This window comes from Buteo buteo, chromosome 6 (assembly GCF_964188355.1).
Source record: "Buteo buteo chromosome 6, bButBut1.hap1.1, whole genome shotgun sequence".
Taxonomy (NCBI): Eukaryota; Metazoa; Chordata; class Aves; order Accipitriformes; family Accipitridae; genus Buteo; species Buteo buteo.
This window is the reverse complement of record NC_134176.1, coordinates 22,785,949-22,808,463: the sequence shown is the minus strand read 5'-3', so window position 1 is coordinate 22,808,463 and position 22,515 is coordinate 22,785,949. Positions and strand designations below refer to the sequence as shown.

General features: G+C 39.0%; 1 long non-coding RNA gene across 2 annotated transcripts; it reads right to left on the bottom strand.

Annotated features, from left to right (window-relative positions):
• Nucleotides 1-17,065: 17,065 nt before the first annotated feature.
• LOC142032432 (uncharacterized) lies at nucleotides 17,066-20,522 on the bottom strand. Of its 2 annotated transcripts, none has more exons than XR_012650826.1 (3): nucleotides 20,375-20,522; nucleotides 18,348-18,562; nucleotides 17,066-17,279 (listed from the first exon to the last, which is right to left on the bottom strand). It is a non-coding gene; the product is annotated as an uncharacterized LOC142032432 (long non-coding RNA). The 2 variants fall into 2 exon arrangements; XR_012650827.1 differs by having other exon boundaries at nucleotides 18,348-18,554.
• Between the last annotated feature and the right edge of the window lie 1,993 nt (nucleotides 20,523-22,515).

Below are 22,515 nucleotides of genomic sequence, written 5' to 3'. Positions count from 1 at the left end.
AATCATTATGAATAATATTGAGTTGATTGAAAATGTTAAATATTTGATTAAAATTTTAATGTTTGCTTAACAACAAAACCACTGAAATTCTTGTCACTACCATGACCAATTTCAATCCATGTTTGGTGGTGCTTGATCTGTAGTGTATTGAATAACATGAAAAAGATCAGTGCAACATGTGCTTCTAATATGAAATTGTGGATTAACAAACACTGATGCTAGAATTCATCCTGAATCAAGAGCTTGGGAACATTTCCACCAATACCCAGAAGTTGGGTTTTTTTAATGTCTTCTGTGACTGCTGATATGACTCTGACTCACTGCAACCCAATCTCATGTTTCACTGTTACTATCATCATGGTGGTAGCAGAGATCTTAATCTCCCATGAAAATATTTACAAAGTTTTTCAGTTTTCCTTAATACTCTGCTGTGCTAGACTTATGTTCAATTTGGGATTTTTTGGGGTGATAACGTATAACCTGATTATTTTTTTTTTACACTTACACAAAAGCCTCTTTATTTCGTGCTTTCAGTGCTAAGGGCACTAGCTGTCATGAGAGCAAGGCTTCACATTACAGTTTAATCAGAGCACCTCTCATCTGTGGTGGTAAACATGCTTGTACATTTGCACGCTCATTCTCACCTCTGCACATACATGTGTCTTGGGGAACATTTCATGACTCTCTTAGGGATTTTTTTCACTTGTTATTTTTTGCAAGACTTATTTTCCTTCTGATGTAGGTATGGAAAAGCACCAGTGCACAGGACTCGAGCAGCTTTGCTTGCAGTCTAACTACAAAATGGGTATTACGAGCATGAACTTGAACTCCAGGTTAGAAAGTGTGTAGGATTAAAGTTTGGTGGAACAGGGTTAGGAGGTTTTTTCTGTGGGTGGTTCAGGCTAACTTCCACTGATGTAAGTTGGTTGGATTTTTTTAAGTTAGAGAAGAGTCAAAACAGTATAAATGAGAATCAGGTATTAATTTTACCCATATCTGGAACTATCAATTACAAATCTCTTCTCAAACCTATTTAAAGAAATAAAATAAATTTCCTGCAAAGACAGAGAGGAAGAACTCACTTGACCAAAGCTCTGTACACCTGAAAATACCTCAACTCTGTCCCATCCAAGATTCCTTGGACCTCTCCTCCCTCATTTTGCAGACTTCATTCAGTTTAAAAATGAGCACATCCCTACTAAGACAACCTTGGAGAGAACCAGGAAACAATGTTTGGAGCCATCTGGTTTTAGACTTTTTTTGTGTGGACACGGAACGGGGTCATAGGCAAATTCTACTGATGCAGAAAAGTTCAGATTTTAAGTCTGGGCTCAGAGGAGGTTGGGGGGCTCCCTTCCCATTGCCACTGCAAAGGACCAGGCTGGCTTTAGTTTTAAGAGAAGTACTGAGTCTCAGCAGTGGAATGACCAGTGAGGAAAGGCCTTGCCAGCAGCCATTCATCCTCCTTTCACTTGTATACTGTGAGCAACAGCAGGACCCCAATTCAGAGCTGAAGGTCATTTCTTCCAAATGGACCTTTGGCAAGTGCAGGGACTGGACTTCTGTAGCTGCTAACCTTTCAAAGGAAGACCTGGGGAAGATGAAGAGAGCAGGTTATGTAGTTTCTTGCCAGCTGAATTTGTTATCGCTCTGGACTTGGCTAAAGCAGAAGTATTTATTATCCACAGCTGAGTTTGCTGGAGAAAATAACAGAGTGGGGATGGGCCCACAGTCTGCACAGGTTTCTTACCAGTTTTGATGCCATCACTTGCACATAGTGTGCTCTTATTTGAATGTTACCATGGAGTTCCTAGGAATAGAGTTGATGTAAGAACTGGACAAAGATCTAGGGAAGTCTTGGACTCAGGTAAGCAGACTAGATTTCAGGTGATCTGTGTTTTGAAATACTTCTCCGGGGTACCTTTGGAAAAAGCAGGATTTCTTCCAATTGTCGTTCTCAATCTTTGGTGTGGGGTGTTATTTCCTTTGTTCTATGCTTTCTTTTTCATCTATTTGTCAAAACCACAAGCTATTTCTAAACTGGGGTACAAACTTCACCAGAGGTTTCCTGTCTTTTTTCTGTGCCCTACTCATGGGATCAGGCTCCTGGAGACAGGGACTGCCTGCTATGCATTAGCAGGAATCATGGATTCTTGAGGCTTCTGTGCTTGTGTAATCCATCAAGCCAGTTTTGACCTCAACCTGACCTGAATTTGAAGTCAGCTCCTCAGAGCAAGCAAATTCTCATCTACAAATACTTCCATGTTAACAATTTATTGAAAATCCCTGAATCTGATACAATGACCTTTCTCTTCTCTTCCTCCTCTTTTCCTGCACACCCTCCCCCCATGTCTCCTTAGATTCTATTTTGGGCAAGTAAATGCAGCTTTTCACTGAAAAGCAGTAAAATCCCACGCAGACAAAACTGATTTCAGTTGAGTGACACCAGCTTAAAACTGCAGTGAGTCAGGAAGTGTATCAGAAGGCACAGATTTGATGGACAAAGAAAGGCACATCAAGTAAATGATGTAAATTGGATTAGAGTGATCATTTTCTAAAAAACTTGCAGTCAGAATTACAGAAGAAATACAAATGGAACAAACATTGAAAATAATTCACTAGAGCAAGGAGAAAAATATGCTATTCATCATCAGCCCTTTATTACTGATTTTCTGAAATATGATTCAGAATTTGATTATGCTATATGTATTTTTCTTTCTTTTGGCTTTTTAAAATTAACAAAATATAATAGTTACACAATGGCAAGACAATAGCATGGTGGGCCTCTGGGTCCTAGTCTGAGATTTGAGACTCACTTGATGTGTGATTGGACAAACTCCATAATTGTTTCGTGCTTCAATTTATCTACAGAGAAGAATAATAGAACTTAACAGCCTCAAAAAGGGTGCATTAGGCATGTTCATTTTGTGTTTATTAAGTGTCTTGAGATTCTGTTATGGAAGATACAGTAAGTTCAAAATATTATTATCCCAGTAAAAATGAATACATTTTTAAAAGTCAGTGGGAGTTGTAATTATGCTTATTTAGTATCAGGAAAAAGCAACCACCTTCCAAAATGAAATAATTGTCTTCAGGGTATTTCCAGTTTAATATCTCCTCCTTTGCCCCTTCTTCCCCTACAGTGGTACTGTCTCTGTAACTTACATATTCCAGAATGTTTCTACTGCCCTGTGAAGTTAAGACACCACTTGATAAGAAAAAGCCACTTGATACCATGGCAAAGTAGCCAGTGAAATGAAGCAGAGGCTTTCTGTGCCTGCGCATCTTTCCTACCTTGTGGGAAATTGTCCAAAACAAAATGTACCTCAAAAGTAAGAAAAAACCCAAACAAACCCACCCTAAACAATCTCCCATCCCTGAACCTGATATTGTTCTCTGACAGTCTCTATCAGCAGCGACAGAAGCTTTCTTTGACAAGATTTTTTATTAATCAGTGGCCATTCATGTCATGGAAACATGATAAGCTAAACATACTAGCCTGTGGTTGTCAGGGTGGGAGTTTGATTCAGCTAGTGTGGAAAGAATAAAAAATAGAACTAGGGATGTGGAGAAGGAAATTTATTAACTCAGAGTTTCACCAGACATCAGAGTAAATTGTCATGATTTCACCATTATCTTAACACTCACCTTCACATACGTGTGAGCAGAGTCACAGGGGGCTGCTTTTCTAACTGCCGTTTCTAAAGTTGTGCTCCAAGTCAACTACCAGCACTGTGGCTTACAAGGAATGTGTAAGAAGAACAAATGCAAATATTAAACCTCGTGTTCTTAATAATCTCCTTTTAATGCGGAGCTGAAGCGCATTGTGTAGGAGCTGTTATCGGTGAGCTGGGAACAGCTGCCTGGCCTTGCTCCACCGTGTAAGCGCAGGCTGCAGGACCCAGAAGCGGTGTGTAAACTAAGTGTGAATTACACAGTCACAGGCAGGGTGGGAGTTAAAAGAGCTGCAGAAGTTGCTCTTTTGCAACACACAAGAGAATGTGAGAAAGTCTGAAGGTGTAAATTAAAGAAGTCTCCTATATTAACCTGCACCTTTGCCAAGTGAGATGAGCCAACTTTAGACTCCTTCACACTCACTTAGACTCAATCACACCCACTTACCACTGTTCAACTCTCACTTTCTTGACCTATGTAATAAATATGTGATGTACCCCATGACAGAGCAAAATACCCTCCTCAAAGGAGCAGTCAGCATCCACCAAATCCAGAGGCTGAAATTACTCACATGTAGCCTATGAATGTACATTTTTTTGCCTAGGATAAAAGGTGTGTTGGAAGAATACCCTGCCCAACAGCTTCTAAAGCTCCTGTGCTGGCATGCTATGCTGGGCGAGGCGAGCTGAGTTTATTTTCCCCTCCAGTCAGGAGTGCCATCATGATACATTGTGTGTGCGAGGGAGATAGAGCCTGACGTTGGATTATGATCAAGCCCTATTCATCTTATTCTGCCAGTGACCGCAGAGGATATGTATACAGCCTTTTCCAGAGATATGTCTTTTGTGTAGGACAGCACCAGAAAGCAAAGCAAATCTAACCAGATAATTGCATCAGGCAGTGAGGGGCTTTCTTCTTTCATACAGAAAACAAACCCAATGGGTTATGTTCATCCTCCAGCCTGACAATAACCAGCCTGACCTCAACAGTTTATTACAAAGAGCATGAATCTGTCTCAAAGAATCTACTTCTGTTTAATGTGAGTAACATAGGAGGAAAGGGGAGTGGAGTTTAAGCTACCATTTTTATTCATTCTGTAGATTTATTTTGATTTTTTTTTTACAAGCAGCTTTGTACCTCAATGTACACATGAAGGAGAAGACATTGCCTTTTCTTTGTCAGGAAATAAAAACTGGCTTGTAAAAGTAGGCTGAGTGAAGAAGTGACAGCGCTTTTACCCAATCTCCTCTTGAGGCTGACAACACTAAGCCTGGTTTACAAGTCTATCTTGCCTACTCGGTGTAATGCAACATTAACCAGCCTCTGCGTGGTTTGGTCCCAAAGGTCTTTCTCAGTTCTCACATCTTATGCTTCTGAGGCACTTCAAATTTTCTTTTGGTGCCAATCCCTGTTTCTAGGATGAGAACCAGAGGGTTCCTGGGGAGGTGTTTGTAATACACTGAAATATACGAAAGCATAAGGTGTGTTAACTACTTCAGGAAAGATGAATTGGGTAATAGGATCTTCTAAGATAAGTTTACATCTACTTCATTACCTTGCCTTTTATGTATATGTAGATGACACTTCAGACTGCTTCCATTTACTCTTTCTCTCCCTCTCCTGTGATTTTCTTGAAAGAGTGCACTTATACAAAATGATTAACTGATGGCATTTTCTCAGATGGATTAGTAAGAAGCTATGAAGAATGACTTTCAGATGTGGTACCCCATCCCTTAGCTCATGTAATTGCATGGTTCACACGAATTACTTTTTGAGTTGATACTGACAGAGAAAAAGCAAGATCCAGTTCAGAAGACAGTGGGTGGCACCTGAGTGCAACAGGAATTTCTCAGAGGAAATTGTATCTGGCAGGCTCTTTCCTACACCTCACAGGCCTATATGAATTAAGTGGTTGCCCTGTTTTCTGGACAGCAATATTGAAACTGAGGACACAATGTCAGACACCTACATTTCCCACTTCTCAGGAAAAACACAGATAAAAACAGTGGAGAAGAGCAGATATTAAATAGGGTGAATGATCCCCTCTAAAACACAATAAAGTATGCATATATTGTTGTTTGCCACACAGGGCTATGGGCACCCCTCTCTTTTCATACATAAATGGAATGGGGTAAGGTCTGATGTGAGAGTGGTAAATGGGTAAGAACTTGTACTTCCACCTAATCACCTTTGTTCTGCCACATTTGCTTGGCTGAGGAACAGCAACAAAAAGAAGAATCACGGTCTTAATAACTTAAAACAATTAATAAAGCCCTGCACAGGCATCAAACATTCAGCTTTTCCACTGAGATTAAAAAAAAAAAAAGTTGCTGACCTTTACCCCAAGCTCTTCTCCCCTGTTTGCATTGTGGATATGTCATTAAATGTTATTTTAAACACCAGGCTGAAAGGTGAAACGGTATGGAAGATATTCACCCTTGGTGAAGAATGCAGTGAGTCAATAATGATCCATACCAGCAGTAATGAGCTGTTCTTGCTCTCATCTGCCTGAGCATTCTTAATGTTATTAAAATGATGTTGACTGTAAGAGGCATAAAAAGGAAGGAAAAAATGGGGACACACAATTAGAATATAAGAAAATGGAAAAGACTAAAGCAAAAAAAAAAGGAAAATACTTAAGGTGGCAAAGATGTTCAGTTCAATTATTTATAGGTAGAAAAAACCAGTTGAATTTGAAAAAAATCCTTTTACTTGAGGGAAATTTAGTTACTTGTTTTTCTTAAGAAGAAGTTTTAAAAGTGTCCTCTCTAGGCAACTTTCTTATGCACTGTGCTTCTTCAGATTTACAACAAAATTTGTAACAGGTATTTCAGGAGAGGGGAAAGTGTAGAGGATGTGGGTAGGTTGTTGAAGAGGTGAGATGGGACGAAAAAGGTAAGGCTTAAGAGTATCTGCCTTCAGGGTGGTCAAAAATTGGGTCCTAGTATAGCATATTGTAATTAAAACCCTGTATAGGCTAAATTTAATTCTGCCATAGCCAACTGGAGATACTGACCTAAGGAGAAACTAAACCTAGGTCAAGCAGATTTGCCCACAACTCTTCCATGTGCTGTTTAGTGCTGTTAATTTAACCAAAGAGCTCTTCCAACCATAAGGACCAAGTGTGTTGTGCAAATACCACTTGGGGACTTTAAATGAAAAGGAGAAGCAGCAGGACTTGAGGGTCACTTCATTTTTCAAATTTCCAGCTGGTTTGGAGACCCATGATGTTCTCTGAGAAGTGCCCTTGAGAAACACATGAGCAGCTCAGGCAGATTTCACTTTTTCAGCTCAGAGGAGCACTGAGATACATCTTGTTTTCACTAAGATTATTTTTTTTATTATTTTTTGCTTTAAGAACTAAGCTTTGTCTGAAGCCATTTCATGCTTAGAGACATTGATTTAATTTTTGTCTGCCTTACTTTTTCATTTCCACTCACCTCTGCATGTTTGTGTTTTGTCTGGAACTGATGTATCTAAATACAGGCATGGCAGGATTGAATGGAAAGTTTAAATCACTGAAAACTGCATCATTGTTTTCGGGAGATTTCCAATTCAGCAGAAAAGACAGAGTAAGACTGGGGAAAGGATTACGTGTTTATAGATGCCTTATCTATAGCCATACTGCTATGTTTCTAGTTATTGATCTGAAAGATAACAAAACCTGTTTCATTGTATTGTTCTAAAAGTCTTGATTATTTCTTTGTAAAAGAGGATTTATGCCATTGATTTTGCTCAGTCAGCTGATCTTATATTTGAAGGATAATTTTTTAGATGGTCGAAGAATGTGGGCATTAACAGAAGGGAAATAAACACAGAAATTTAATTCAGGAGACAAGGTTTACAAATTCTGTTTCTGTTCACTAAATAAATGTTAAGAAGGACTTAACATGAAATTCATAAGTTGGTAGGATTTTTTGCAATACTTTCATTTTTGCTGGTGAGTTCTATATGGAGGGTTCTAAAGCTCCTTTTGAAAAAAAACCAAAACGCTATTCCAGTACTACAGCTCCCCTTTCAAAATTACTGTTGTAAGCTGGCTAAAGTTCAGGGCTGAAATTCAGCTTTAGACTTCCTAATGGGAGTGCAAGGATTTTTGAAAGTACTCAGTCCCTGAAGTTCGCCATGAACATGATAGCTAATTTCGGGGCAAGTGATAAAAGTTTATTACCTGTCAAGCCAGCCTTACAGATTTTGTCAGTAGTTTTAGATCCTGCATACTCCTCAACTTAACCAAAATACTATTTTTCAGCTGGTAAAATTTCTTATTTTTCTACATTTTCATCATGGCCTCCTGATGCTAACTTTGTTATGTAAGAGAAATGAAGAGATACAGGGAATAGTAGTTAACCTCTACACGTGTCATTTGACACTGAGAAGGTAGGATAGAACTAAACACCACCACACATTCTCTAGTTATTCTGGACTGCTGTATTATGACCTGTATTTTTTTCAAGTGGTGAAAGTAATTTACATACCTTAGACACTGAAGGTGTAATTTAATTAAATTACATCATTTATATCTGGAACTTTCACAGAAAAATCAAAAATGCGGGCTTTTTTTAACGAAAACAGCTTTGACAACTTCACTGTCACAAAGCTTCATCCTGAGCTATTTAATATCAATAATATCTTCACTTAAATTTAAATGGCATTAGGATTAAGTCATAAGCAAACAAGCAGCCTAAGCATACAGTCATTCTTGTTATGAGTCAGCCTAAAGATCCATCTCCATTAGTGTCTTGTCTCCAACTTACAGAGAATGTAAGAACTGGTCAAACATATATTATCTCTAAGCAATATTTGCCTTTGCTACTTCATGAGTTAGCAGCTTTTGAACTTTGCTGTCTCAACTTCCTTAGCCTGAATGAGTAAGGATTCATTCAGCAAGGAATGGTATTCAGTTATTTATACCTTCAACTATTTATAATTTGCCTTCTTAAGGCTGCTGCCTGTATCTTGTATTTTGCTTTCTTGAACTACCGTTCTCTTAATATTACATTGGGAGAGAATGCCACATTCAGAAATGTGTTTTTTTCAAACAGTACTCAGTTGGAAAACCTGATAATGTGTGTAAGTTGTACAAGTGGAAGATTCATTATAAGAAAAGATCCCACTTTTACATTCTTGCTTGCCTCTCTAAAAAATAATTTATAATTCTGCAATTAATTTCATAATTAATTTATTGTGAAGCATTTAAACTCAGCAAAGAAATCCAGTTAAATAAATGCTTTTGTTCATAAAGTATTTTAAAAGACATAATTATTTTGTTCTTGTTCCCTAACCCTATAATTTCCTCATACTCAGGAGTCTACAGTGAAATCATTATGTGTCATTTGCAGTCTTGACGTTTTGCTCCTGCCTTTTTAATCTGGAAAAGCAAGTAGTTTTTGTCACCTACTAACTGAAATAGATTCAGGAAACTCAATTTTAATAGGAAACAAAGACAAGTGGGATATGGATTCACTCGTGTCCTTAACATAAATGGAAAATTACAGTCAGTATTGCTTTAAGAAAAAGAAACCAAAGCAAGGAAAACTTTGGTTTGAGAATGTTACTTGTTCTTAGGTAACAGTAGTTGAAATTGCAATCAATGTGAATGTGGTTAGAGAGGAGCTTATTTCTCTAGAGTGGAGGGTTACTTCACCAGTAATGAGACAGCTTGTGGTATTACTGGCCCAGCCAACACAACACAACACAGTCCAGTTTTGTGTGGCAAGATAAGGCATTGGCCTTATGAGGGTTTGGCTGTAAAATCTTGAGAAGGAGGTTTGGGAGACTGTTCCTGGTGTCTGGCTCACAATGAATTCTAGATGGGGAAGGACACCATAAGGTCCATCCCAGGTGGAGGTAGGATAGCGTTCTCAGTGGCAGTCTTGAGAAACAACACTCTTGATCCCACTGAGTTTCTAACTACACATTTAACCTCTAATTTGGGGAAGGAAAATATGTTCGCATACACATTAAAGACTAGTGATTCCTTGTTTAGTGTTACAAAAGGTTAAACTTAGTCTTCTGAATTCAGTTCTTAGCCCTGTTTGTAGGTGTTCTGCATGACCGTAGGCAACTCCTTTCACCTCTGTTTCTTTACCTGTGCTAGTAATGGTAACAGTTAAATTATGAGAGAAATGGGAGGCTGTATTGACTAATACCACCAAAGAGATGTAAGATTTAAAGGAACATAGGCATCAAATTTAAAGCAACATATGCATCAGATTAGTTCAGTTTAACTTTAGCCATCCAGATGTTAAGTTTTAGATTTCCTCCATAGCTAGAGAACAGAGATAGATATCTCCAGAAGCAATTAATTCCATTTACCTTTCAACCCCCCCTAAGATGGAAAGAATCACAGAATGGTACCTTAAAGCAGAAATGTACTCCATATCTTAGAATATGGACTCGATGATCTTGAAGGTCTTTTCCAGCCTAAATGATTCTATGATTCTATGACTAAATTCAGGTACATGTACTTTGCCAGTACATGTTGAATGCTTCAATGGGGAGTATAGACCTCAAGCTGTTAAGTGGGAATAAATGCATGATTTTGAATACCTTTCTTTTCATTCAAAAGTTGTAGTAAGGGGAAAAACTTGGTGTTTTTTCCTCCCATCTTGTAAAATGAAAAACATTGAACCTTTTGACTATGTTAAATCACCTTAAAGATATTAAACTGTTTTAAGAAACAGTTACTGACATGCAAGATCTTTGCCAAAACAGTCTTTGAATGACATTCTGCTTGCAACCCAAAAGCTATTAAAAATAGATACCTCACCTATTGCACTACCAAGGTTGCACTTTTTTCAGGAGCTACTGTCAAGTCTGTCAAATGGAAACTAATTGACAACCCGATAGAAAATACTGAATAACTCCTTTGTAACCTCTTGCTCCAAGAAATCTAAAGGCTCTAGCTAGATTTTGGAATCTGAAACCCCTTATCAGTATTGTGATGGCATTTGGTCATGTAAACACTTTCTCAGCTCTAGTCGCTTGTCTAACTACAAGATTCTCACCTGGAATAGAAAAGTGAATTTGATGATAAAGTCAAATGAGAAATTATCAAGTATTGAACCTCTTTTGTTTATACTAGATTTGGTTATGCTTCTTTTGTGCTATAACCAATGACTTCTGGATTCCAGACCTGGCTGACTTTTTTAGGTCTACACAGCATGCTGTGATACAGCAACGGCACTATTATTCCCTCAGTTTCCATTGGACAGCCCCAAATTCCCAAGACACAAAATTTGGTCTTTCTTTGCTGATGCTTTAAAAAAAAAAAGCTGCTTATGACTAGCAAATTCATGGTTCAGTTACTTTATGGCTGGCTCAGAACCTGACTTTTGTTCTCTTCAAGGTGTCATATACACATTGGAGTGCTCGTGCACTTCTGAGGATCCAAGAATTGAGGAATCCAGAATGGAGACTGATTCAAGTTTCTGATCTAGTGAAATTTTATCCCAGTTTCTTGGTAGCGATGGAGAGAAATGCAGCTTTTTGCAGTTACTACCTATGGTTTAATAAACAAGCTCTCTAGTAAAAAAAAAAGTAAGAAAGAGACAGAGAAGAGTCAAATATCACACCAAGAGGTGAACCCACTTAACAAGGGAGAAGTGGGATTTTCAGCAATGATGGAAGAGATGTAGCAAAGGCAATAGGAAAGAAAGGTGAAAGGCCTGATTTGTCAGTCAATTTAAAAAATTGTATTTCTAAAGAAGTCATGTTTGTAAATCATCTACATCCTCACCATGAAGCATCAGGGAATTATGTCCAGCATTTAAATACTGCATTCCAGCTGAGACTCTGAAAAGGACTTCACAAAAAATGGACTAAATTTTAGTAGTCTGAAAGGACATGTTTTAAAATCCTTTAAGAAAACCGTTTTTGCTTCTTTTCTACAAGTAAAAAAATTATAATACTAAAAAAAAATCTAGGGGAATCCAACTGAGCATAGAAAGACCTTTCTAGTGCAGGTAGGCATGACTTGTATTATCCTGCCCATGACTTATCAATTGAGCTAAATGTTTGTTACACTTAGAAGAACTGTCAAAAATGTAAATTAAAATAACCAGATACTGCACTGTTTACATTCTGAATTTCTTTCCGCTAGTTTAAAAGAATCCCTGTAGCAAAAAGTTAAATTTAATCTTTGATATGTAATAATAATAAATAATGCCAGCTGCTAAGTATAAGCTATTTTTATATGGTTTTTCATTTGGCAACATTTTTAAATTTCTCCATTATTTTCAGCTTTTGTAATGTTCTGTTCAGCATTTGGTACCAAACAGTTTTGCTATAGATTAAAAAAGCAAAGTGTCAGAACAAAGCTGATATTAAAGCCTTCGGTCTCAGAGCCAGCCTAACATGAACCCAGTTCTGTTTATCAGCACAATCTCTTGTTGTTGACTGTTTCAAATGCCAGAGCTCTTTTAAATACCACTAACATTGCCAGAGCCTCATTTAAACATGTATTAGCAAGGTAATCTTTCAATCATAAACTTGCCACTAAAACATAAAGGGGATGATTACTGACATTCTGTGCCCTTTTCAGAATTACTCAAGGGAAACAATATAACGAATACCTTGGGCTCGCAGTGACCCCAGACTCTTCATAGGAAAGTGAAGGAAAATAAAGCAACTGATTCTCTCCTCTTTCCCCTTACTGGTGAAAGAGTTGTACCCACAAAGAATCTTTGTTTAGTGGCTGTAGTTCTCATTAGTTATGTCTTTGTGGGGGAATCAAAGTAACAGAATATGACACCGTTTAAGTCTTGGTCAATTTGTGTGATGCTGGGAGGAGATCACTCTTTTTGTTTCAAAAAGCTCTAACTGTGACTCCCCCCTCCTGCGCTCTTGCACAACTAAACAAAGAGCACAACTAATTGTCAGTTCGAAGCTTCATTTACTACAACAGTGCTGCAGGCAGCAACATGTCCTGCTGAGACATTAAGATATAATGACAGCTTCAGTGCCAAATTCAATATATTATAAAATAAAAATCAATTAAATGCATCCCATATCTCAAAAATGCAGCTGAATGCATCCTGCAAATCAGCTGAACTTACATGTCAAGCAGATAAACTCATTTGCAGCAATGCTGTAACTAATTATCCCGAATTCATAAGAAGCCTTGCTTTCTGGAACTGCTTCGTAATAATACATCTTTTCATTAGGAAGATCAGAGTGTTAAAAATACGCTCAAGGTGGCCACTATGAAGTTATATGAAATTAGAATGGTTCCTGTCATCAAAAAAGCTTTGAAAATGCATATTAACAACCCCCACAACACCTGGGAAGCCAAACGGTTATTCTAACTGACAAGTACCCTGGGCAAAAAAGCGAAGTGACCTGCCAGACGGTCCCCAGGACCGGTTTGCACAGCACAGGACGGAGCTGCGCCAGACTTCGCACGGAGCTCCCCCAGGCTCGGTGTGGGGCTGTGAGGGGAGGGCAGCCGGTATCCTGAAACCCCCACGGCTCGGACCAGCAGCTGCTCTCCGGAGGCTCTAACGCTGTGCGGAGATGACAGTAGCGCTTCTTCCAGGGCTGGTTGCGGTCGAGGTCTCCTTGCTGCATGCCCCAGCTGCAGCGGGAACCCAGCTGACCAAAGGCAGAAGCAGGAACTGGCCCAAATTTGCTCTGAGCCTGAGGGGTTCCTGGCATCACTGCCCATGCAGGTATACTCAGTGTCACTGAGTAACGCTGAGGCAGTGCGGAGGGAGGAGAAATGTCACTTTATAAGGGACAAAACTTCTGCATGAAAAATGACCCTACTAGGTCCCATGTGACAGTAGTTTGGTAGCTGAAGGGTTATGTTTCTTTCTTGCTCTGCTTTGCTGCTTGTCTTTGTAAGCAGGTTTCTATTTGTTTGGGGGCCCAATTCACTGCTACAGTAAATCCCCTGGAACTGCTCAAGTTACCTCAGGGAAAGATCTGGCACCATGATCAGCGGCAAGCTGTAACTGCATGTAGTGCTCTGTAGCTTTCTGTAGCGTGGAAAACCCTCTAGCTTCCCTGAAGGGATGGCTGCAGCATTATTCCAGGTGTTCAGATCATCCAGAGGCCTCACCTACTAGCAGTTCTGTGTGAAACTCTGTATTTTCTCACTCCTTTTATTTCAGCTACTTTGCTGCCTGTGCAAGTCTTCTGCATCTAGTTGTTTATAAAGGAATTACCTATAGGAAACATATAAATTTTAAAATCACACTCTGATCTTGGTGCCATTAGTGTAAATATGATGTTATGAATGGAAACAAGCTGGATGAATGATGTAATTGAATTTGCACCACTGAAAATGACATCTACAGTTAAACTTTTGAACAATTTTTCATGTTTACTCTCTTTCTTTTAGGTTTTGAGTCAGTCATTCCTTTCTGTAGTAGTGCAGGAACATGGGAGTCCACAGCTACAAGGAACCAGCTGAATCAAAATGTCCAGTTATCTGTAGCTTGCAGGCAATATAGGCATGAGCCCTGAATGGTCCACAGAATATCTTCTATCTGCACCACAATCCAGGTGCCACTAAAAGCAAGAAGCCACAGAAGTATATTTTCTTGAAACAAGAGGGAATCTGGCAGATAGAGAGTAGAAGGTAGACCAAGTTTGGCGTATAAGAGTACAAGGAGTAGAAAGTTAATAAGTTAAAACCATGATTGGGTTATAGGTTACAAATACTTGAAATATTACTAAATGTGTTCATGCTTGTATCTACACACTGAGGGAGTCAGTGATCCGTGATAAATTTGTGATCACCAATTTCTTCCTTAGTGGAAGGTGGCAAAGGGATAGGGGAAAGAGAAAGGAGAAAGCAAATATTTAAATATTTTGAAATAAAATTTACCGCTTCTTTTTTTCTCTGAGTGACAATTGCAGGTGTCCACCCTGAATCTATGGGACAAACTACTCAGGACATATTCAGCCATGGTGGGTAGCATCTTATGCTTTTATGTATTTCCCCTAACTTCTGTTTGATAAAGCACGTACAACTTGAAGTGGGTAAAAGTCATGGAAACTGACTACCCCATTTTCTTGAGTAAAGTTTTACAAATAATACTTGGATAAAATAATAATAATAGAATAATAATAGGAAAAAATAATAGGATTTGTAGATAGTTTAGATTTAGATCCAGATTTAGAAAGGTCTCGGTTTTGGTCAGGAATTCACCTACATCTTATGCAGGATACAGTCTACCTTTTAGACCATTTTCACATGCCTTTGCAGGACCATGCATGATGATGCATGATACACTCTTAAATATAGTTCAATGTTGTTCATCCCACCTGACAGGATGCACCAGTACTCAGTGTCCTTAACGAAATCACCCAGCCACCAATGACGCAACAGTTAATTATACTCTTTCAGCAGAATATCCCTGAACTTTGAGAAAATTTTAACTCGGCTCAGGATTTTCACCCTGTAGCCTGGGAATCTGTCACTGAAATGTGTGCAGCTCCCAGAATTACATCCCCCTTTTCGTATCCACTTCTTGGATTATTTCCTGTTTTCTCAATGCAGTAGCAGCTGGAGCCACTCCTGGCGGCTGCACCCTGCACTTCACACAGCTGCCTCCGTGGCTTTTATTAATGTTTTCCATTTCTCATCCTGTTTTCTCACTGATGACTCTGGCAAAAGACACACTCTCTCTATTGGAGTAAAAAATGATGCAAATCCTAAACACCCATCTCAAAATAGCTAAGAGAGGCTTCGTGGTTCAGATGAAGGAAAGCAAAATTAGTACCTATTGCAGCATGTTCATATGCCTCAGAATAGGTTGTGGGTTAGAAGGCACCAACAGAGCTTTGTTCCTACTGCTATTTTTTAAAAGTCCATCACGCTAATAAGAATTCCCTTGCTCAGTGGTACTTTATTGGTAAAGAAAGTTAGCTGCAGGTCCACTGCTTCCCTCCAGGTGTCACTGGCCTCCCAAACCCCCAGTCTCCGGACAAAGGGCAACCGATTGAGCCATCAGTAAATCCATATCAGGTCGGAGTGTGCAAAATCTAATAGCTGATTTCATTACATTGATGTGACAAGGCATAAACCGTCTGGTTTGAGGAATGGGATTGATTTCACCAAGGGAAGTAAAACCAAATGTAATATTAATCAATAATCTGAGACAAATAACTGTGAGCCTATTAACTCAATTTTTAATTCTGAGGAACATTTTGTCATTAGCTGGAATGCTGGACTGATTTTGTCCTTGTGAGTAATGCATTTCAGGAAGACCTACTTTGAGTTTGCAATTATTCTTTTAGAGGCAAAAGTCTGTAAATGAAGGGATTATAGACACAAACAAATCCATTCATAATTAGTCTTCCCCTCTTTCAACAGGGCAGTAATAATGAGTAATGGTAGCTATTTCTTGAGTCCCATTTAGTTAATGGAATCATACTCTTGGTTTATTTTTATAACATTTTAAAAATTTATTTCTGCCCCACCAGTCTATCAGGCAGCAGCTGCCATACCAAGAGTCTTTGAAGTGCTTTTATTTCAGATGAGATGGAATCATTGGAAAGGCTCTGGCCCCTTGGAGGTGGTCACATTTTATATTCAAATGCCCCTTCATATGGCAGTTGGGTAAGTTGGTAATTTTGACTTCTATAAATCAACTCTAAAGCCGTAAGTAGCTGAGGTTAAGGAATCTATCATCCCTAGAAGAGTTCTTCTAAAACTGTTGCTTATGATCTCCACATTCCCTTGGAAAGCCTCAGGTATATTAGGGGACCAGAAAATTTGAGGCATGGTGGAAGAGAAGCAAAGGATTGGGTTTGTACGTCAAACAATATCTTCAACAGATTCATTACCAAGAACAGAGTTTTTTACTGTCTTTGCTTGATATAATTTCCAAAATGTATTTTTTTGGTCATCTGGGAAATCCCGAAGATGAGGCAAAGTGCAACATCACCTTCTTCAATTATAGCAAACAGCCAGCATGTGCAGGTGCTAGCAGTGATGCAAAGAAAAACACTGAAGGGAAATCCTTATCTGAACTGAGTTAGTGGGTGCAACTGCGAGATGGGCTTCTTCTATTGTTGCCTTACCTTGATGAAAAATTAAGAGAAAATGTGGCCTGTTCTTTATGCCACTGAAAGGAAATAACATGATGTAAATTATTACTTGTATTTTTCTATAGCTGCTGCTGTTACAACAGTTTTGTAAGCAGGGATCATTTTCCATTTACCCCAGCTTTCCCAATGTCCATCGAAAAGGCATGTGTGTGTGTGTGTGAGAGAGAGAAAGAGAGAGACAGAGAAAGTAGGGAGAGCGTACCAGATCCATTTTTATGTATTTCAGAGTGGAGCATGTCTTGTGGATCAAATATATTCTTGATAAAATCACACCTGCAAAACAAGAGATAATTACAGGTCTCCACCAAGTGTGTTTGTTTTCATGGCTCCCAGAGTCCAATTCCTGTGGTGTTCATGATGCAGCATAGCAATTTGTTGTCTCATAGATGGTAAGGTTGTCCAGTGACAGCTGTGGCCTGTTGCAAGGTTCAGCTCAAACCTCCAGGAGCCAGGAGCCTTGCTGAAAAGGGTGACTACCTGCGTTTGGCTGAGGAGAGCTGACAGATGTAAGGACATTTTGCTACACATCTCAAGAGTGTTTTCTGCAGGGAACATGGGACAGCACAAGAGATTTAAAGAAATAAAGTGTGAGTTGGTATCTGGAGGTTTTATTTTTACAATCTTATTAAAAATAAAAAATATGATAAATATAAAATATGAGATAAAGAATAAAAGTTTAAAAAAGAGCACAAAGTGCAACGACTGCCACTTTTCTCTATAAAAGCAAATGTATTTAATATACTATCCCCCAAAAGCTTTACTCAGATGCAAGATGTGCTTTGTTGGTGCCTTTTCTTTTACACTAAAAAGCTCATGCCACTTTTCACTGCTTATGAGAGTCATAAAAGAGCCAAATGCTATGTTTTGAGGGGTTTTTTTTGTGTCTTTGTCTAGAACAGCAGAAGCCCTTGGGAGCTGAGGCTTGCTGCAGCTTTCGGAGAGGAAATTATCATCAATGTGATGTTCTTGGGTGGCAAGCAGAGCACCCTGGGAGACTGAGCAGCTCCTCTGAATTAGATTTTGAGAGATCGGGTATCTCTATAGATTTGCTGGTTTACTTGTTTGTTTGAACCTTTCATGACTCCAAAGCTGGATGTCCCATGTTTCTCTTCCCTGTATCAATCTCCTCCTTCACAGATGTTCAATTCCCATTAGCCCTACTATTGCCTCAGGCAGCTAGTCTTTTTTGGAACTGCTGTCTTCTCTATCCCTCCATTCAAGGAGAAATTGGAAACTTTTCTTTTTTTTCAGGATAGTTTTAAGAAAAAGCTTAAAGGTCCAGCACCTTTCTCTCTTGCCTGTTTAATGACATTATAGGATGGTTTCAGTATCAATCAAAGATTTAGGAAGCTCCAGTCTAGGTCTATAGTTTTGTGGTTTATACATAATTCTTGAATTTTCTGTAAAGGCTTGAATGATGTCTCAGACTTTCATACTGAAAATGTGAAGCCTGATGTGTGGGCATTCATCTTCTTGTTCCCACTAGTAATGAAGTCTGTTTGAAGAGCAGTCCAATGGTACAACAGTGATCTGCAACAAGAGCTTTTCCAGAGGCAAGGCACCGAGATTAAGATGCGTAGTGAAGTGGAAGAACATAGATAGTAAGTTACCTGACTTGTGACTTAGTGGTTTAAAAAGATGGTAGGGAGAAGCATTTGAACCCAAGAAGGTGAAAATCAGCTGTTGCTAATTCCGTATGATATTTTGAGAGGTGTCTTAAAGCTGCCCGTAGGTCTAGATTCAGTTTCCATTCAGCAAGGGATGCTGCAAGCCAGCTCCAGCTATGTCCAGAGGCTTCTTGTGAAGACTTCAGTGTCCTATGGGACTGATGATAGCTAAGTAAGATATTAGTTTAATAGTAGCTGGCTTCATATGAGCATGTTCAGTCTCTCTGGCCACAGGCTGTCTATGGACTTCTGCGTGAGCAGACTGGCAGCTAGTCAGAGCACAAGCTATATGCAAAGCCTCTCCTTGCAGGAGGAGCAAGCAGTGGCATATAATCCCCTATTGGAATTCATCATTGTTTTCTTTATGCAGCCAGCTCTTAAGAACAGAGATCTCAGAGCAAACTAAATTATTCTTAAACCAAACCAACAACCGAACAAAAAGACAGAATAAAAAATGCCCCAAGAAATCTCCTTCCGTTGGGAGCTCAGCACATTATACTCAGAATGGCACTGAGTATGGCACTTCTGGCAACAGTCTGGCACTTCTCCTAAAGGAAGATGTACCAGTTTTCTACTGGGGCATAATACATAAAGTAAATGTTATCTTGCTTTCAGAAAAAAAAATATATTAGGTGTCACTTTACAAATTAATTAACTGGCTAGTGTAATGCCAGTCTCCAAACTTCAGACTCTAGGAGCACACTTTAGGTCATCTAACTTCAAGTGCTTTGCAGCATAGACCTCCCCATCGGAATTAGTCACCAAGCAGAGAAGAGAAATAGGCGCTTTTTTACTTCCTATCATTTGACCTGTTTCAGATATCTGCATTGCATTACTTTGGATATTTACATGCAGGTGCAGGAAGTTCATTGCAGAATCTAGTATTTCTAATGAATACAGCACTAAAAAGCCTCTAAGCATAGGAACTATATAAAGGATGCCTCCTTTACAGCTTATTTTATTTTTGAAGGCCTCCTGATGCATTCTTTTCTGCAGCCTGCACTGGCTTATTCAGACGTTACCCATCTCAAAAATAAGCAGAAAACTCAATCACATTTGCCTTCCAGCTTGTATTTCTTCTCTGAGTGCAAACAAGAATTCAAACCCCAACACAGTTGCTGTCATGATTGAGTATCAAGGAAAATGATATTTCATCAAATCAATTTTAATAATTCTTTTCAGCAAGGACAGAGAAAGCATTCTACAGACTCCCTGGAAGACTATTAAGTAACAAAGAAAATGCTAAAGACAAATAATCAAAACAGGGCTTTAAGTTTGTAAAATCACTATAATTAGGACAAATACACACCACTGCAGTGGGTGTCTCTCTTTTTCCCCTCAATTATGCTTAATGACATAAAATGGGCTTTTAGCTAATGATAACATGGGATTGTTCAAACATTCATGATTAATTAGCTGAATATAACTGAAGATACATATATACTTGGAAGTTGGAAGAAGAATTTTGTCGAATATGATTATTAAATTTCAAAGTATTATGACAACAAGAAGAAATATCCTAGTAATTATTTTGCTCCAGTGTGGTTAAATGTAAAGACACCAAATTTTTCTTCGTGGAGACAAGGAGAAATAAACACGGTAGTGATCTGCCTTCCACAAATTTTGTATTGTGAATATAAAGACATACTAAAGCAAATAACTTAGAAATTTGTAGTAACCTGGAAGGTGTTTGTACATAAGAGAGGGAATTCTTTTATAGTATTTGAAAACATGGCAGGGCAAATTAGTTGAAGGAAACAGCTAAGGATGAATATTAGAAAACATTTTATTAGCATTGTGGTCATATGGGGTATGAGACTGAGTCTCTGAAAGGAAGAAAACACTTTCAAACTGAGCTCAGTTAAACAGCAGAGAATATATAGTAGGAACTGAGGCCCCACTGCCTCAAAGATAGGAGATACAACCACGCAGGTACAGATGAGTGAGGCATACAAGCATGAAGCACCTACCTTGCTCTATTATGCTTTCTTTTCCAGCTCTTCCACATTTTTTTAAAAATGGTAGGCAGTGGTGGTATTGTTGGTGCTTAATTCACTTAATTCAAAGTTTCATGGGTCTCTAAGCGCAAGATTCAAGTCTTTAGCCTTGCTAAGCTTTGCTCAGTTCAACAAAGAATTTTGAACAGTGGGAGAGCTGTCAAAAACGTTTTTATAGTAACTTTGTGATGATCTAATCTCCAAGGCTATTTTAGTCCCAGAATATGTCAGATTATCTTTGTGGGTTACTCTGGTTCATGTTAGCTTGCAAAGGAACCATTATGGCAGCTTTGGCTGGCAGGAGCTCAGACATGTCACCTGTCAACATGCCCTTTACTGCCAGATCAGGAGCTGGAAAGGAATAAGCCTGTAGATGGCTAAGTGGCTATCTGCCACTTAGCTATGTTAGGAAAAGGAGAACAATAACAAAGAATAACCTTGGTTCCACAATTCAGGCACACCGTGCAAGTCCTGTTCCCCAGCATTTTGTAATCTGCTTTGTCTTTTACACCTGTGGAAAGGATTGTGAAGCAGCCATAACGTCAGCTCAGAAGTCTGTATTCCTTCAATAACAAAAGGGACTGGCTTTCTACACTGTCTTAGAGAAGAAGGGCTTTATTAGGTCAGATCAAAAATAGTCTAATCCTGGATTCATTATATTACAGTGGGCAATAGTAGAAACATTAGAAAAAAAGAATAGAAAAAGGACATGCAAATAGCAATAATTTGCCCAGGTGTTCAAAGCAACAAACTGCCCAATAGAGAATAAAGCCCCGAATTCTCATACCAAGGTAAACCAAAAACCTCCACACTGGGTGTTCAAGACCCTACACAGGAGTCAGATCTTTTTTAAAAATTCTAAGGCAGTGGGATTCAGACTTTGAAATGGACCCAGGAGCACTATAAGACATTTGACAACCAAGAACTATGGTTGCAGTTTAGCCCATGTACTTAAAATGAACGTGCACTGTTATTTACTGAATAGCCCATCAGTGTATGCAGATGTTTACAACAGGCAAGACATGCAAACAAATTAGCAGATTGTCTTCTAGGGGGACATTCCAGTAAATTCTGATTTTTACATTTGTTTCAGCTTTTCCAAAGTCTTCCATGCACATTCCTCCTTTTTCCTCCTTTCTCTTTCATATCCCTTTTAGTAACTTTTGTATGTAATCTTCTGAAATACCACATATCTCCAGTTTCTGGAGAAAAGGAGGCTGAGGGAAGACCTTATTGCTCTCTACATCTACCTGAAAGGACATTGTAGTGAGGTGAGTGCTGGTCTCTTCTATCAAATAACTAGTGATAGGATGAGAGGAAATGGCCTCAAGTTGCACCAGGGGAGGTTTAGACTGGATATTAGAAAAAAATTTCTTTACTGAAAGGGTTGTTAGGCATTGGAACAGGCTGCCCAGGGAAGTGGTGGAGTCACCATCCCTGGAGGTGTTCAAAAAGCACGTAGATCTGGCCCTTCAGGACATGGTTTAGTGGGCATGGTGGTGTTGGTTGATGGTTGGACTCAATGATCTTAAAGGTCTTTTCCAACCTAAACAATTCTATGATTCTATGATTCATTATCACCTCTGGGTAATTCCTTCTGTGACAATCCATCGTGTTTATAACTTAAGACATCACACTTTTTATATTTGTTGCAGTCCTCCTACTGTTCACTTGTCAGTGCTGGATGCATCAACGCACTTGTTCAACACAGACCTGAGTGATTACAACCCCCCAATTTTCTTTGGTGAGGGGAGGGAATTGGGTTGGTGCTGTTCTAGCTATTGTGCAGGGGAGGGCTTCCTTTGTCTCAAGAGAAATAATGTAAGCTGGAATGAGAAGTGCATTACAAATTCACTTTATGGGAGACAAACTGACTTAGCAAATAAAGACTTTCACATCCATGTCACAAGTTCAAGGTCAGATTCTGGTGCATGTCAATAGGGACTTAAAAGCTTTGCCACCCTGTGTCTGCTCTGCAGTTTCAAATTTAAAGAAATGACAGTCTCAGGCTAGTTTCTCATAAACACCACCACCGCTGTCACTGCTAATTGGGCACTTGCTGGAAGCATTGGCAGAGATGCAAAAAGACTGAATGAGCCATTGACATTGAATTC